The 14,704-nt window shown below is 43.8% G+C and overlaps 1 protein-coding gene across 1 annotated transcript in view; it reads right to left on the reverse strand.

The window, feature by feature from the left end:
* Positions 1-14,704, reverse strand: part of LOC131879126 (glypican-6-like) — a 25,048-nt gene that overhangs the window by 8,103 nt on the left and 2,241 nt on the right. The gene's annotated exons all lie outside the window — the stretch shown is intronic.

The raw sequence follows: 14,704 nt of genomic DNA on the forward strand, positions 1-14,704 counted from the left end.
TCCAATATTTGCCTTCTCCATTTCTTTCCTTTTCTTGCTTGCCCTTTGGAAAATGAAACTTTCACCTCATGTCACTGAGAATTCATCCATCCATCGTGTTCTTCGATTTCGTCTCCAGCCCCTTCCTTCGCTCTCTGGGTCGAGACAGACCGTGGAGGCTCACTCGGGATGGTTGGCCCGAGATCGTCGTCATCTTGGTCGCGATTCCAGACCAGCGTCTGAGCGTCTGTGCGCGTCGAACAATCGTTATCCGCGTACTTGCACAGGCATACATGTACTACTATACGAGTGACCGTGTTCGAGAGTGGCCTTTCTGATTGCCATTTCAAGAGATCACTAAAGCTGATAGTTAAAGGGACATAAACAAAGGAATATGGTAATTTTCTTGGGCTAAAACATCCATCACATCGGCTCCGATGGACGCTCTTGCCACTTTCACAAGAATGAGTTCGTTTGACGAGGTGCAAAAGCCCACTTGGTAAGACTGGTAAAATCGGCAGTCACATTTTAAGCCGTCCCTTTGAAATACGATTGGAAATCATGAACAAAACGGAATTGCGGATGTATCTCCCTAATCGTGATATGCGAGAATGATTGAGCCACTCCAGGACCTCATAATGAAAAGGGTTAGTCTCTCACCGTCACAATTTCATCCCTGTCAGAACGATGCTCGCCCCCTCTCTTTGTTTTGTTCTCATTTTTTAATCAAAGTCACCGCTGGCCGTTGGCCTCGCCTCCAGAATCATCATCGAGCTGACTAGATCAGTCAGATAGAAAAGCAAAAAAAAAACGGTTCTCAAATCGTTTTCCCCCCCTGACCATGTTTTTGTTTAGCACACTGTTGCGTTAGAAATCTATTTACAGTAAGTCAATGGGTCTGGCCAAACCCATGTTCCCTCTCCAAATAATGGCGGCCGTGTCCCCTCTAGTGTGATCTCGATCTGGTTATTACTCTATACACGATAAGAAGACCAGTGGATTCTCAGCGGTGGTTTGGCTCGGATGGAGCATCGAGGATCGTCGGTCGGGCTTCTGGTTGTTTCTCGATTATGGCCACAAGCCATGCTCACTTTGATCAAGAGCTCAAAACTTTTTGTTTCGGGAAATCAGCTTGAAGCCATGAAAATAGGCTTTTAGGCGTCGTTGTGGAGCCTGGTCAAAACAGGTTCAAGGTGCTTTGACAGGTACTCATTACGTTTATAAAATTAATACATCAAATGATTGGGCAAAAAACTGGGCGAAAATCTTGCAGGAAAGATCTTACCAGTCGGGAATGTCACGATGAAACAGATGATCATGATGACCTCAAGCCCCCAAGTCACCATCAAGAAGCACAAAATGCTATGAATGAATGAATACCTGTCATGAGGTGCTAATCAAAACAACGATTTTGGTGGCTCTTCTGTGCGTTGAATATTCTTAAGAGGCACGTAATCCTGTACATGCATGTGGTGATTAAAATGTCGTCATGGTCAATCTCCTTAATCTTGATGAGCTTTCGTCCGACGTTCTACATAAAGTAAACAACGGTCCACAGCTTGTCGTCAGAACCTGATCTTCAATTAATTTGAATTGTTCTTCACTTAGTTGTAATACGCTCTGAAATCCTAATTTTGGTGTTGGCTGGCTAGCTTTCATCTCTATCTCGAGCTGTTTACTGCAGTTGGCGGAGGTCAATATTTTACCGCTCCAATGACCGAACTCTTTGGAATACAACCACAACCTCATGAGGATGGCGAGAATCCCGATTGCCAGTGAAAATCCTCCACTGGCTCAGTCCTTCTTCAATTGCCCTCATAAATTAGAATCGACCTCTTGGCAAGATCTACGTAGGTATGATTTTCTTGCACGAAACTGGCGCCGAAGAAAAGTTAACATCACGAAATCGAATAAATAATCTCCTCAAGCCAAAATCGCCCACCCCCCAAAGTTATCCACGTCAAGTCAGAGGCTTGAACGAAAAAAAAAATAGATTTTGCTCTCTTTCCTCTTTACCTCAGTAACACACTCCCTAATTCATCATTTCTTCAGAACCTGCGGAATAGGATGATTACAACAAATATTGCAATAATGATTTATCGATGTCCCCTTCCGGAAACTCGAGCTGGTGATGGCCATTAGTCTATCTTGGGTTCACTACACACAAGTCAAACGCAGAAGTTTTTCAACGAAAGGGAAGTCTTCAAAATAGGTCTCTAGGCAAAAGAGGAAATCAGGCTAGAATAGGGGAAGAAGGGGCAGGAGAGAAAGAATGGGGCGAGGAGAAGGGGGGGGGGATTGTTTCAGCCTGAGCTTCTTGCACTGTAATGATATGCTAATGTATCGAAATTTCAAATGATACCAGTTCACCTGAGGCCAGTCGATTCGTGCACTTCACTCGGCTGAAAAGAGCCATTCGCCCCCATTAGAGCTGTCCTGGTGGAAAAATGCCCCTCATTTGTCCCTCACATCAATGTCATTTCCTTCTTTGTATTAGACAGATGGCATTCCATTTGGTTTTCGTCGAAATTCTAACAACCCCATTAGGTCACAAGGCTAAGATTAGTGGCTGGTGGCCCACCCTAATCCAATATCAAATGCCCGTTGACGTGTAAGGGTTATCAGGCCGGAGGATTCTAACTCATTCACATTCTCATACACACACACATGCGGGGTGCGCGACGCTTTCAATGAAGGCTCACTCAAAAGTCAAGTGATTGGAAAATGTTGAGCACTTCTCGGAGACCTCCAATTGGCTTCCCGAGAAGAGCCAAGATTGGGCAAATGGCAAATGACCTTTTTATGCCACAATGTCTCCCACCACTGCGATAATTACTTAGTTATGCTACAGCCTAACAGGAAAATGAGGAGAGGAGGAGTTCAGACAAGAGATCTGTTCTTGGGGTTTTCTTGACATTCCTGGGAGCAACAAACGTACTACAATCACAGCTCCAGATTTGTTTGGCGGTGGTCCCCTATCAGTAATTTCAACTTGCTAAGTGACACAGTCCCTCTCTGTTCCATGCGGTGCCTCACGTTTTTTGGAGAGTCAAACGCGACTCAAGTGAGCGGGGGACAAGCGTTTCCAGGGCTGAGCGAGTGAAACGGAGCAGAGCCCATCAACCAGCCAGACCACCAAACCAGCCCCATTAATGTGGACTCCACACAAACCGGGGCAACAGCGGTTCTAATAATGACTTGGTAAGATGAATGTCTTCGAATGTTCTAAAAGTTGATTCATATGCACGGCCAAAACGATGAAGTTTCGAAGGGCCAAAGGAAATTAGAGTAAAGAAACAACCTAATAATGGTTTTCTTCTCATTCAGTCGAGAAATTCATGCCAAGAACTCATCTTGGGCGACATTCCGCTCCATTCCGTCAAGTTGAGAGAGAATCTTTGTGAAGAGGGAGACCTCAACAAGCGAGGAGTAATATGCATGTCGCCGTACCACTAAAACAAAACCCACGGAAGGTACACTTTTGTCAAAGAAAAACGCCTCCCGAGGGCTCGTGTGTCCTTTTGGCAATAAAAGAAATATCCCTGTCCAATCTAATTAATTGGGCCATGAATTGAGTTATCGCAGTAAAAACAAACAAGTTCAATGATGCAGTTGAAACATTTCCAGGCTACCTTTGAACTGAAACCAATCTTTCGCATCCTCACTAAACTCGAGAACCAGCCGATGAAGGACATTTCTCATACACTTACACATACGTACACACGCTCACTCGAGAATTGAACGAAGCACATTGCGTCGACCTATTATCCGCACGTCCACGACAAGAGGAGGCAATAAATTTCCTACAATTAAAAGACAATGGGGCTCAAATTCACGATGCCAATGTTTGTGGTGAATAAAGGTTCATTTGCATGGTTGATTGGGTACTCGAGGAGAAGATGGAGACAGTGACATACCAATGGTAGCGAGCCAAGAACGAAGAAGATATGAATCTCATCGAAATTAATAGTGGCTATTGATTAACAGGAGGGCAGCTCGATCTCTCTTCAATCATGGCGTAGGCATCGCTAGAAGCCAATAATGGCTCGTTTCGGATCATCCATGGCTCACATGTCTTCCTTTGTCACGAACTTTCCCCTTGCCAATTATTCCATACCAGAAAACCGTACGCTTGCCCGAATGAAATCGAGAGTGATTTGGCCAACGCAGGTCACAGATGATGTTTACATACACCATATGCAATCGTGCTGTCACTCTTGGCAAATACAAACGCTTCTCAATGGACTTTTCAACGCTTTGTTGATATGTTCTAAATCCCAAGTAACCGTGCTCATTGCTCAAGCGCTCAGTCATAGGTATGCAAGGCAATGGATTTGAAACGCTAATGACGGGATTGGCCACCCATTTGAAGATCTCAGATTGGGCCCAACATCCACACTATCAAGCTCCGTCCGTGGTGTGCCATCCTCATACTTAAACAAAATACTCAAGATGACATTCGGGCGAGTCATCCAAACTCTCAGATGACACGAGTTCCAAGTCACATTTCAGTACCTTCTCAACGTCGCCATTCTTGCGCCGTGCACCATGCCAGGCAATCTCGTTCAACGAGTATCTGCACATCTTTGGCAATAAATTGAGGGAAGACGAATTTGAAACTTGGGTACTCTGTGGCATGAATACCTACGTACTTGTCGAAAATACGTCAGCTCAGCGTACGTATGACGTTTTTGCATGATAAGCAAGAGAGGCCAGACAATGAATATTCCATCTCCACTAAATTGAAGATGACTTTCTTGGCCATGAAATTACTCTTTGGCGATGAACAGTCAAACATAAACAGTCCAAGCACCCGGAAGAGGTAGAAAGAGAAGAAGGAGTGAACAGTCAAATGGATGAGCTTGAATGCTTCACACAATCTGTTACTTGTCACCATTCATTCTTGGAGCAGATATGGGCACACACTTACACACTTACTTACTCACTCATGCACCCATCCTTAGCAAAGCCCAAAAACTGGAATTGGAATTGGAATAACCCAAACCGGTCAAAACACTTCTTTTAACTTACCAAGTTTCGTCGATATTTATGGCCACGGAATGCGCAGGTAAAGTTTGAATCGAGCATTTCAAAGAAACTAGAAAATACTTTTAGAACTATCTGGCAGGGGAGGGTTTACGACTCTCAACCATTGTGATCTACGCGTGAGAGCATATATATTGGCACAAGAGTGGTGTCCAATTTCAGGCAGATCTCGGTCTAGACCTCGAGCCTACGATTTCCACATCTCTGTCTGCATAGAGTGCCTCTGGTAGGAACACTAAGCTTAAACGATGGACTACGTTCGCACATACATATTCAACCTTTTAGCCTCCAATTGCCAATAACCATGAGAATGCTCTTGAGCAAGTGGGGACATCGTTCCGACGGAACTGTCATCCAACCGGTTAAAAAATCTAGCCAAACTTATCAAGATTTCGATCTTCTATCCTCGGACGGATAGATATCTATGTCGGTGCGTACGTACATACGAGTTGTATGTACATACATCTGAACACGAGCCAGTACTGCATGCACCTCTCCCTCTTCGTCGAGTCTCTGGCGAACGTAGGAACCTAAGAAATTGGATGGGGTCAGTTCACCGCAAATAGTTTTTACTACATTCCAACTGAGAATGGAATTAGATCTGAAGCAGGCTTCTCCCCCATGAGTTCGAGTTTCACTTCCAGACAGGTTGGGGTCCAGCCATCCGGCCTGGGGGGGAAGGGGATGCCGTGGTGGTATATTGAACCGGAAAATTATCAGATGAAGATTTTTTTCCCTTCTCTTTTCCTCTCTTGGGCAAAATCAAGGGGCAGAAATTCCTCTCCTCGTCTCAAATTATGTTGAGCAATCCCCAAAGATTCAACCCTCGAGTTCGCCAAGGAACAGATTCAAGGCCCTTGGAAAAGTTGGTCTAGGTTTCGAGCTTAGGCAAGTAACTAACTTACTTGCTCAACTTTGAATAAACAAACCGACCCCCAGAAATGGTGTCTTCTTCTAAAGACCTTCATAGATTAAGGCAAAGATTGCTGAACTATAAACACGACCAAAATTGTCGCAAAGGAGCCGAGACAGACCCTGCGGCATAAGCTCACAACATAATTAATATCCTAGCTCTTTTTCAAAATCCGGGATGCCCTCATAATGGATCCAAAGTTGTTCCATCTTGGGGTCTGTTCAGTTAGGACTCCTCGGTTTGGTCTGGGTTTCCTCGCTTTCTAATCGGTCTAACTTGGGCGACTTTTGAGCGAGCGAGCTCCACGTGTTTGTGGAGGACATTACTGGATGAATCCTGACTAGACACGGATTTCACTTCAAAGGCCAAGTTTTAAAAGGTAGCCTGAAATTAATTCTCGACAGTTTACTCAAGAAAGACCCCAGCCGAGCGAGGCATGATAGGACTGAAGAATAATTTGTTGGAACCCAAACTGACAAGATATTTCGCATAGTCTAACAGATTGTCGCCATATATCTTGGCGAACAAGTCACGTTTGTTTAAGGAGGCGGACCCCAACAAACGGCGACGGTCGGTCTGTCTGTATTAGTGTTGGGGCGAGTTTGGACTCAAGTCCGAGTCTTGTACTCGAACTTGGAGAAGTTGGCCACCCTTAATATGATACATTAAAACAGGAAAGGGGCTTTGCCAGACTCGAGTCTGCTGCCGCACTCGAGTACGACATGAAGTAAAAAAATCAAAGGACTATCGTGGGACTAAGATAGATGTTGGCACACTCGCAGAATCTTGAGGGAGAGCAGAGTCGAATATTTGGCGACGACATAATCTCTCCGAAGTATATTTCTGCCACCACATCGCCTGTTGGTGTGAACTGGGAGGGTCTTGAGCTTGATTTAGTGTCAACCACAGACTGACTTTTGATAACACAGCTTTGTGCTTCGCGCAGATATCATTGTTCGTACATCTACTGACTGTTTACCGAGAGCAAGAGTTCTATAATGATACCAACAGAGAGAGGTCATTTGTATGACAACATTGTCGCGATTTTTTGAAAAAGTATGTTTATCAACGAACAGGAAGAATTGACCAGCTCATGCGACATGTGTAGCAGTAAAATCGTGTGGAATAATTGAATGACTCCACTAGAGCCACAAGTAGATTGTGTAGAAATCTATGAAGGGCGAAGGACGGGAGAAGATGCGAGAGAGAGTCGGCGGATTATAAAGAATCTTACAAAAACATGAGCTCGGAGCAAGCAATCTAAGTGAGTATGTTGTTCTGCTTCAAGGCATTTATGTTTATGGAATGGTTCTATCAAGGACAGACTACTTTCTGTTCCTTATCATTGGTCATCTAAGAAAGGAGTGCCCTCTGTAACATTGTGTTGTGGGCAACAAGTCAACGGCTCGCAGGGGCATTGTTGGCTTTCTACGTAGAAGAGGCTGAAATCAATCTCAAACCTGATTATTGATCCATGCTATACATAACACAGTATGAATCATGTTTTCTTTTAAGCCATTTCTCACCATTCCTGCAAAATCATTTTTCGCCAGGGGAGATAAAGTTAAAATACAACTGTCGACTTGGGCTATTGCTTGTTGTGGCTATCAATACCAAAGTGTACTTCTATGCAATACACAAAGGGTTTTAAATAGAATCATCACATTTTAATGGAAGTTATTTTGTCTCTGATAGGTACAGTGAGTTGAATACAGTCGAGTCGAGTACAGAAATAAGAGGATCGTAAACCATTAGCTATAAAGTGAATTCAGTTGAGCAAAGACACCGCCGAAAATCCCTAAAGACCCACTGTCCCTGTACTCAATAAGCAGGGCCAACGAAAAAAATCAGCTCTGAGCGTCGTCCTAGAGCCAAAAGCGAGCCCAAACAGATACCTAAGAATCGTGGTTTCAATTGTTTTACAATGCACAGAATTGACAATGTCACAAATATTGGGTGCACGAGTCATTTATGGGGACACGAGGGGGTTTGACGGTGTCCGGCATTACTATAAATCAAATCCCCAGGAAACCATGGATCGCTTTGATGTCACGAGACAGAACACATTGAATATACAACTTGAGCTAAATTCGCAAATTCGAAGCTAAACATTGTCATGATCATTTACAGACAGAGCACGTCGGAAAACTTTTGAAAAGTGGGGATTGTTTTGAATTGGACCAAGGTCCAAGAGGATCATGGCCATCCATAATAATCATAATGATCATCAATGGCAGCGGGGAGGGCTGGGATACAGAGACCAAAGGGGACGGAGGAAATGGGTTACTTGGTTGGTCGGTTAGGTGGATAGCTGGTTTCTAGTCGGTTGGCATGTCCAACTGAATGCCACAGACTGACCGACTGACCGACCGACCGACCGACCGACCGACCAACCAACCAACCAAACTTCCAACCAACCTGGTCAAGAGCTCTACTTGGTGGCCATCGAAACGAACGCTTTTCAACAATGACCAAGAAAACTTCATCTGTCTTGCCAGCTTCAATGGATGACAGACGTCGGCATTTAGTCCATAATAACCGATTGCTAAGGTAGCTGAAGCTACCAGCCCTTCCCTCCATTATAGAGAATTTAGCGCCAGTAACCAGATATGACCCCAACTTTTGCTGGAATTGATCCAGACGTACCACAAATCTAACCACCCAGGTCATCGAATCCAACCCAGAACAACCTAGAACAGTCGAATCGATACATTGACCTGTCAAACCTTTTATGATGACAAAATGCCCTGCAACGATTTGCAAAACATCTCCATTGAGCTAGCCCGCCAAACGCAGCACTAAAGTACTTTATCATATGACTTCAAGATTAGGAAGGAATTATGTGTGTCAAGCCGATTTTCGAAAGTATATAGTGCCACTTTGTGACATCCTAGATGCGATCAATGCCAATTGTGAAGTGACATGAGTCTCAGGACTTCTCCCCAGAATTATGAGTATCCCACAAAGGAGAAGATTAAATCCGAGATTCATAAGATTCATATTCAAGAAGATTGCAAGCTATTTGGGTGTCTCGCTGGTTGGCTCGTTGGCTCTAGGTATGATATGAGCTTGGTTCGTTGGTTCACTACTACCTTACTAGGTCTATCGTGCGTACCATACAAAACGAGAAGAGAGTCACATTCATTCCGCGTTCTCGAGTTCTGTCAACTGCCACTCTCAACTCAATCGATCACCCACTTTGAGATTTCAAGCTAGCATTGCAACCTTCGTACTCGTTTCACCCACCAAAAACACTGGGGTAAATTTGTCCGTCCCGCCCCGCAGGAGTTTATACAAAATTAAGGATCAAAATGATTTAAAACCATTCAAATGATGTCAGAAATAGACGCATGATCTAAGAACTAAAGGACGACCGTTCAATATTCAGGAATAGTCGGTTTGTAGAGTGAAATTGAGCATGTCTTCCTGTCTGTGAAGCGCTGCCAGCTTATACCTCGACAAAACCGAATCGTGGTTCCTTTGGAAAAGCAGTGGCATTGTGTGAAATATCTTCCCTCGATCAATGAAGAATCGAAACCTCGTGGTTCGACAAGGACTGCTAGACGAAAGAAAATGAGCGCATTCCCGCTGTGATTTAAACACATTTTCATTCACCAGGGATGAGTGACTAGCGCGACGATTATTTCCGCCGAAGAAATGCTGTCAGAATCTCACCCGAAAAGAGTTCCTTCCAAACTCCTTCTGAGATGATGAATTCATTCACGGTCATACTTTCAAAACTCCCGCTTCAACCCTCAGGAATAATAGATTTACGGGTACGTACTTCCATGAATGTACTTACGTCGAGTGCGACAAGAATGATCAGGTGGAATTGGGAATTGTCATTTAGCTCCAATACCCTCCTGGGCTTCACCAAGGAACGACATCGTAGACGTACATTATTTTGAGCCCTAAATGGCAAAAAAGCGACAAGTCCTTTCTTGACATGGCATAAATCAGGTGAGGAGACCATCGTTCCTTGGACTCTGACCATGTAATCCCTAAAGCTATGGGGTGCTAGGACCCACTGTTCAATACAGCTCGACTCAACAGAGAAAGATAACAATCTTAGTTGGTTTATTTTCTTTGACGAAAGGAGCTCCCCTTCATTGTCTGGGCCAATGACTTGAGTCTACAAGTGGTTTTTTCTTTACTTTTCAACAACATCTTTTCCATCCATAAGAGAAGGAGTAGAACAAAAGAGGGGGACTCTTTCCTCTGGAATAACAAGCCAAAATAGGCTGGGAAGTCAAGTTTCCCATCAGATGGATACAAAGTTCACACTGATAATGGAGCCTTGAATAGAACTCGTGACATGGGCTTTTATTCTAACCAGAGAGGAAATCTTGAAGCTAATGAACACGAGGAGTTACCTTTATCTTAACTCTTTTCAACCACAAAAAAACCCTCAATGAATGAATCACGCGGGAATCTGATCCCACTTCTCGGATATTTGGAGAAGAGGCAAGTAAGTAAGCCTCCCCCCTCGCCCTCGCCCTCGCCCTCGCCCTTCCCCCGGTTCGTGGCCACTTTAGTCGACATCAACTTGGGCATCCATTGGCATGGATGATGTTGCCTCGTTTTGCGTGGCAAGAATGGCAGAAAGCTGAGAAGTGAAGTCTCCTGATGCTTTAATGAGCTTTAAGCCGACTTTTTCCAGAAATTGAAGTGTTGAAAACGAGCATTTTTCTTGGGGGAGGTGAAAAGACCGAGACAGAGAGAGGAAGCGCAGCCACCTACTACCTGAATCATTAGATTGCGGAGGAAGAAACAGAGGGTTTGGTCGATGAGGGAGGAATGAGTTACTTTTTTTAACAATATAATGGATAGAATTGGACGTCAGGAAGTGTTCACAATCTTGAGAATAAGGAAAATATCCGCCCAATCTTTGATAAGGGCCCTATTTTGCTCCAGTCAAGACAAGAATGGGGCCCAACCTTTCTTTTTTGTTATGAAGAGGAAATTGAAATTCAAAAGCCATTCAAAAATCAACCCATTCGAGACACTTTCCGAATCAGATCTGATTTCCGGTTTCCGTCTCATCCCACCTTCGTTTTTAGAGGCGATGTACAGTAGAACGATAGAACGGGTATTTCTCTGGATTTTGCCTCTTCAATTAGAAAGTGGTTTCTCTCAATATGAGGTTAGACAATGGGATTTATGGCTTAATACCACACTAGATCGTAAGCGTCAAATTACAGAGAACTAAGGTCAAAATCGTATTTATCTCTCGCTCTCTCGCTCGCCATATCGTGCGGAAAACAAACGAGCCTTGGAAATCTAGAGAGGCTCATGCCAAAACGACATTGCCATTAAGGGATTAGGGGTACTTTTCTTTCAAGAAGTAAACATGAGACGTCTTGATCTCGGTTTGTGTTTTGCACTGTTTCATCGGCATCACCATACCAGGAAAAAGAGTAGTGTTCACTAAGATTTGCCGTACAACTTCGGGATATTTGTTAATCCGATCAACATTCTCTAAGCGGTGATAGCCAGTAATACAATAAAGACCAAATAAAATGATTCATTCTTCTGGCCATTTTGAATGACCATTGGTTGGGGCTGTCACTCATGGGCACCTAATTCTGCGCTGACCGAGATCCTCCTGGCGTCAGATCAGCTCAAAGACGATCGGAGAAATTCCATTGTTTTAATCCGATAGCTCTCCTCGCTTCCACAAGCAAGCCAAACAACGCACCGTACCCTATTAAGCAGTACGCGAGTCAAGACTTGTCTATCAATCGAGCAAAAAATAAAACACACACACATACACACACAAAGAGCGAAACACGTTTTTGGGGGGTCGCAAAAAAAAAATACGATGCTACTCAAACAATGAGCAAGATTAATGTCAGTAATAGTATTGCATGGTAAGTAAAGACGTGTGCTGAGAAAAGGCATGAAATTGAATGGTTTTGATTGAGGACCTTGGTGTGCAAATTTGAGGACGACAGTTTGAAAATGTATTACCGTTTTGGGACTCATGCATCATACTATTAAGTCTATGGTCAATACCGCCAGTAATCTGGAAATTCCTCAATCCGATCAACGGAATTTGACAAGAAGGAATGTTTCTCCCTCCAAGACAAAAAGCAACGAGGCAGAAAGGACTAATAGTTAAGAAACGACTTGAGCACCATATCGTTCCTCCTCAGCTAGATTGGCCCTTGGGATGCAATTTGCCGATGAAACAAAACCCAATAAACTTGATGAGCCATTAAAATAAAAAATAAAGACATATTTCCCTATTTGGTGAGGCTACATACAGCCAAGTGCTCCAAGTCAGAGTGGGGGTTAAAATCATTCCTCAGAAGACCTTTACATAGAAGTAAATGGTCGAGCGGGCGTTTTCGTGGAATGAAAATTCCATTTGAGATGTCGCCACAATGACATCCGAAATAGAACTTTCCTGCATTGTCCCACCCATTGTCCATAGATCTCAGGGCCCATGACATGAATTGTGCATTGAACTTTGAGACCGTGGTCCGCTCAGAGGGATTCTCGTCGTAGAGGTATCCATTGCAGAACAGCTCTTGTCTCGCAAGACATTCAAGCACTACATCGTCGGATGAGACGATGAATCGATGAGTCGATGAGTCGTTCTATTGACGAGAATGAGGGACAAGATTGGAGAGTGAAATCGAATTTCTAGAAGGGGATACAATCCGGAGCTGGATTCTACCAACAGCAAAGAGTTTAAAGGTTCTCGCTAGTGAAGGCAAAATGAGTCGAGGTTTCACAATCATCTGAGCAAGTTCAGCTCTGGACATTCACTTTACAAGCATCCTCAAAGAAATGCTCACTGTTCAAGGCCGACTTACCTGCCAACAATCGGTCAACCGACAAATTTTCCTGAACATCGATCGTGAATTATTTGATCCATAACCGCTCATATTTCTGATCTCAAGCATAACTCAATGCAAATTTGCAATCAGACGGAATTTCAATGCAGACACCGCAATGAATCGCAACGTTTAGCTGGCAAGGGAGGAATGACTTGTCGAGATGGAAGTGTCTTTGACAAGTGAAATATCAGAATGGTCATACTCTTTTGGTAGCATGCAGAGGGGGCATGAATGACGACTCGAACCCCAGTTTGCTCCGGCTTGAATTGCCAAATGTCATTTTGGGCTAGGACCTCATGCAGGTGCACAGTTGGTAATTGCTAGTCTATATTCTACGAACCCTCCGAGCGAGTTAGAACATCACTTCTCTTTTGGGTCCACCAGACCTGCTTCTACATATCTACCTTCAACACGTACGTACTAGACTGTTCAGACATGCACACGTACCTCTACCTACGTCGGTACGTACGTAAATACGTTCGTAGTGAGCCATTCCGAAGGAACGAAATCCAATGTTTCTCCTCCAAATGAGAGTTGTTTGGCCAACAAGGAATGCAGACCAGCCCGCCCCTTGAGGCCGCCCTTGAGCCACACAGAGTACTGCCACGGCGTCATTTTCTGGTCATCATCGTTTCATCCTTTCGCATTGGGGACGAATTGTTTTGCTTTCGTGAGGGAAGTAAGTAATAATATGAAGTTACAGTGGTGGATTCTCGCAAGGAGCAATTCGACCTGACGCAAGTACCAATCATGATTTCCGTTTGGAGAATAAACAACGACGACGACAACAACAACAACAACAAGAAATACAATCAGCTGGTGGAAAACTAGAGCTAAGTCATCAAGCGCTGCCTTTTTGTCATTTGGTAGATTAAGAGATAACAATTTGATCACTTTTGTTTGACGGAAAAATATTCCGGTCAATTCAAGTCGTCTTTCATAAGCCGGTGTTTTCGCCTTGTATCTTCACGATTCTCAATCAGATTGGTTTTACGATGACAACTATGATCGCATCAAAGGTAAACTAGGTAACGCGATCGAAACTGTTTAGGCACATGGATGCCATTAAAGTGTTACTATTTCTTCAGCACAACTTTGAAATTCTTCGTACGAGGTTGAAAAAAAAAATCGAACTCAACACTCGAGAATAGTCTTTTCGAACATTAATTTGCCTATGTCATTCATGGAAACTTTGTTCCACTTCAAGAGATGAAAACAACTTGCGGAAATGCACTAATTCCTTTACAACTTCTGCCATGAAGTCCTTCATTTTTCCATGATCCGTCATTGGTCCGCGACTAGCAGAGTGCGGAGAGCAAGACTACATATTGCACCCCAACCAAATATTTGCTGATTGTATCTCCCGGTAGTAATTATTACTTGCTGTTTCATTACGATCTTCACAGATGCATTAGCCTGAAGCAAAATACGAAACGGTTCGACCCTTCTTCTGCTTCGTCCAGAAAGTTTAGCAACGAATAGCGGCATCGAAGTTGGCTAAAATGGATCTATATTGCATTTCATTACAGTGAGATATAAATAATATCGGCTCAGCGTAGTACAGAGAAAATGACTGCCTACCCGCGGTCGGAGAACTCCTGCCGCTCAAATGATGACAAAATGGCTTTTCCCATATCCGCAAACCTCAAAACACGAATCGGCCAATTTTCTCATGCCCAGACCGATTGTGGCTGCGGTGTAGACTGACTAACTGACTGACTGACTGGCTGACTGACTGACCCGGTAACCCCGCAATCACAATGGGTTGGTTGACCATTACACATTACGTTCTCGTTCCTCAATCGGCTTCTTTTCGGAAAAAGGAGAAAGGGCATATGTGATCAGTACAATGGATTGGGAAATCTCGGCCAACAAATCACATGAGTGAGCGGATCACATGAAAAAGTTTCAATGCTTCGTG

Source organism: Tigriopus californicus, chromosome 4 (assembly GCF_007210705.1).
Source record: "Tigriopus californicus strain San Diego chromosome 4, Tcal_SD_v2.1, whole genome shotgun sequence".
Taxonomy (NCBI): domain Eukaryota; kingdom Metazoa; phylum Arthropoda; class Copepoda; order Harpacticoida; family Harpacticidae; genus Tigriopus; species Tigriopus californicus.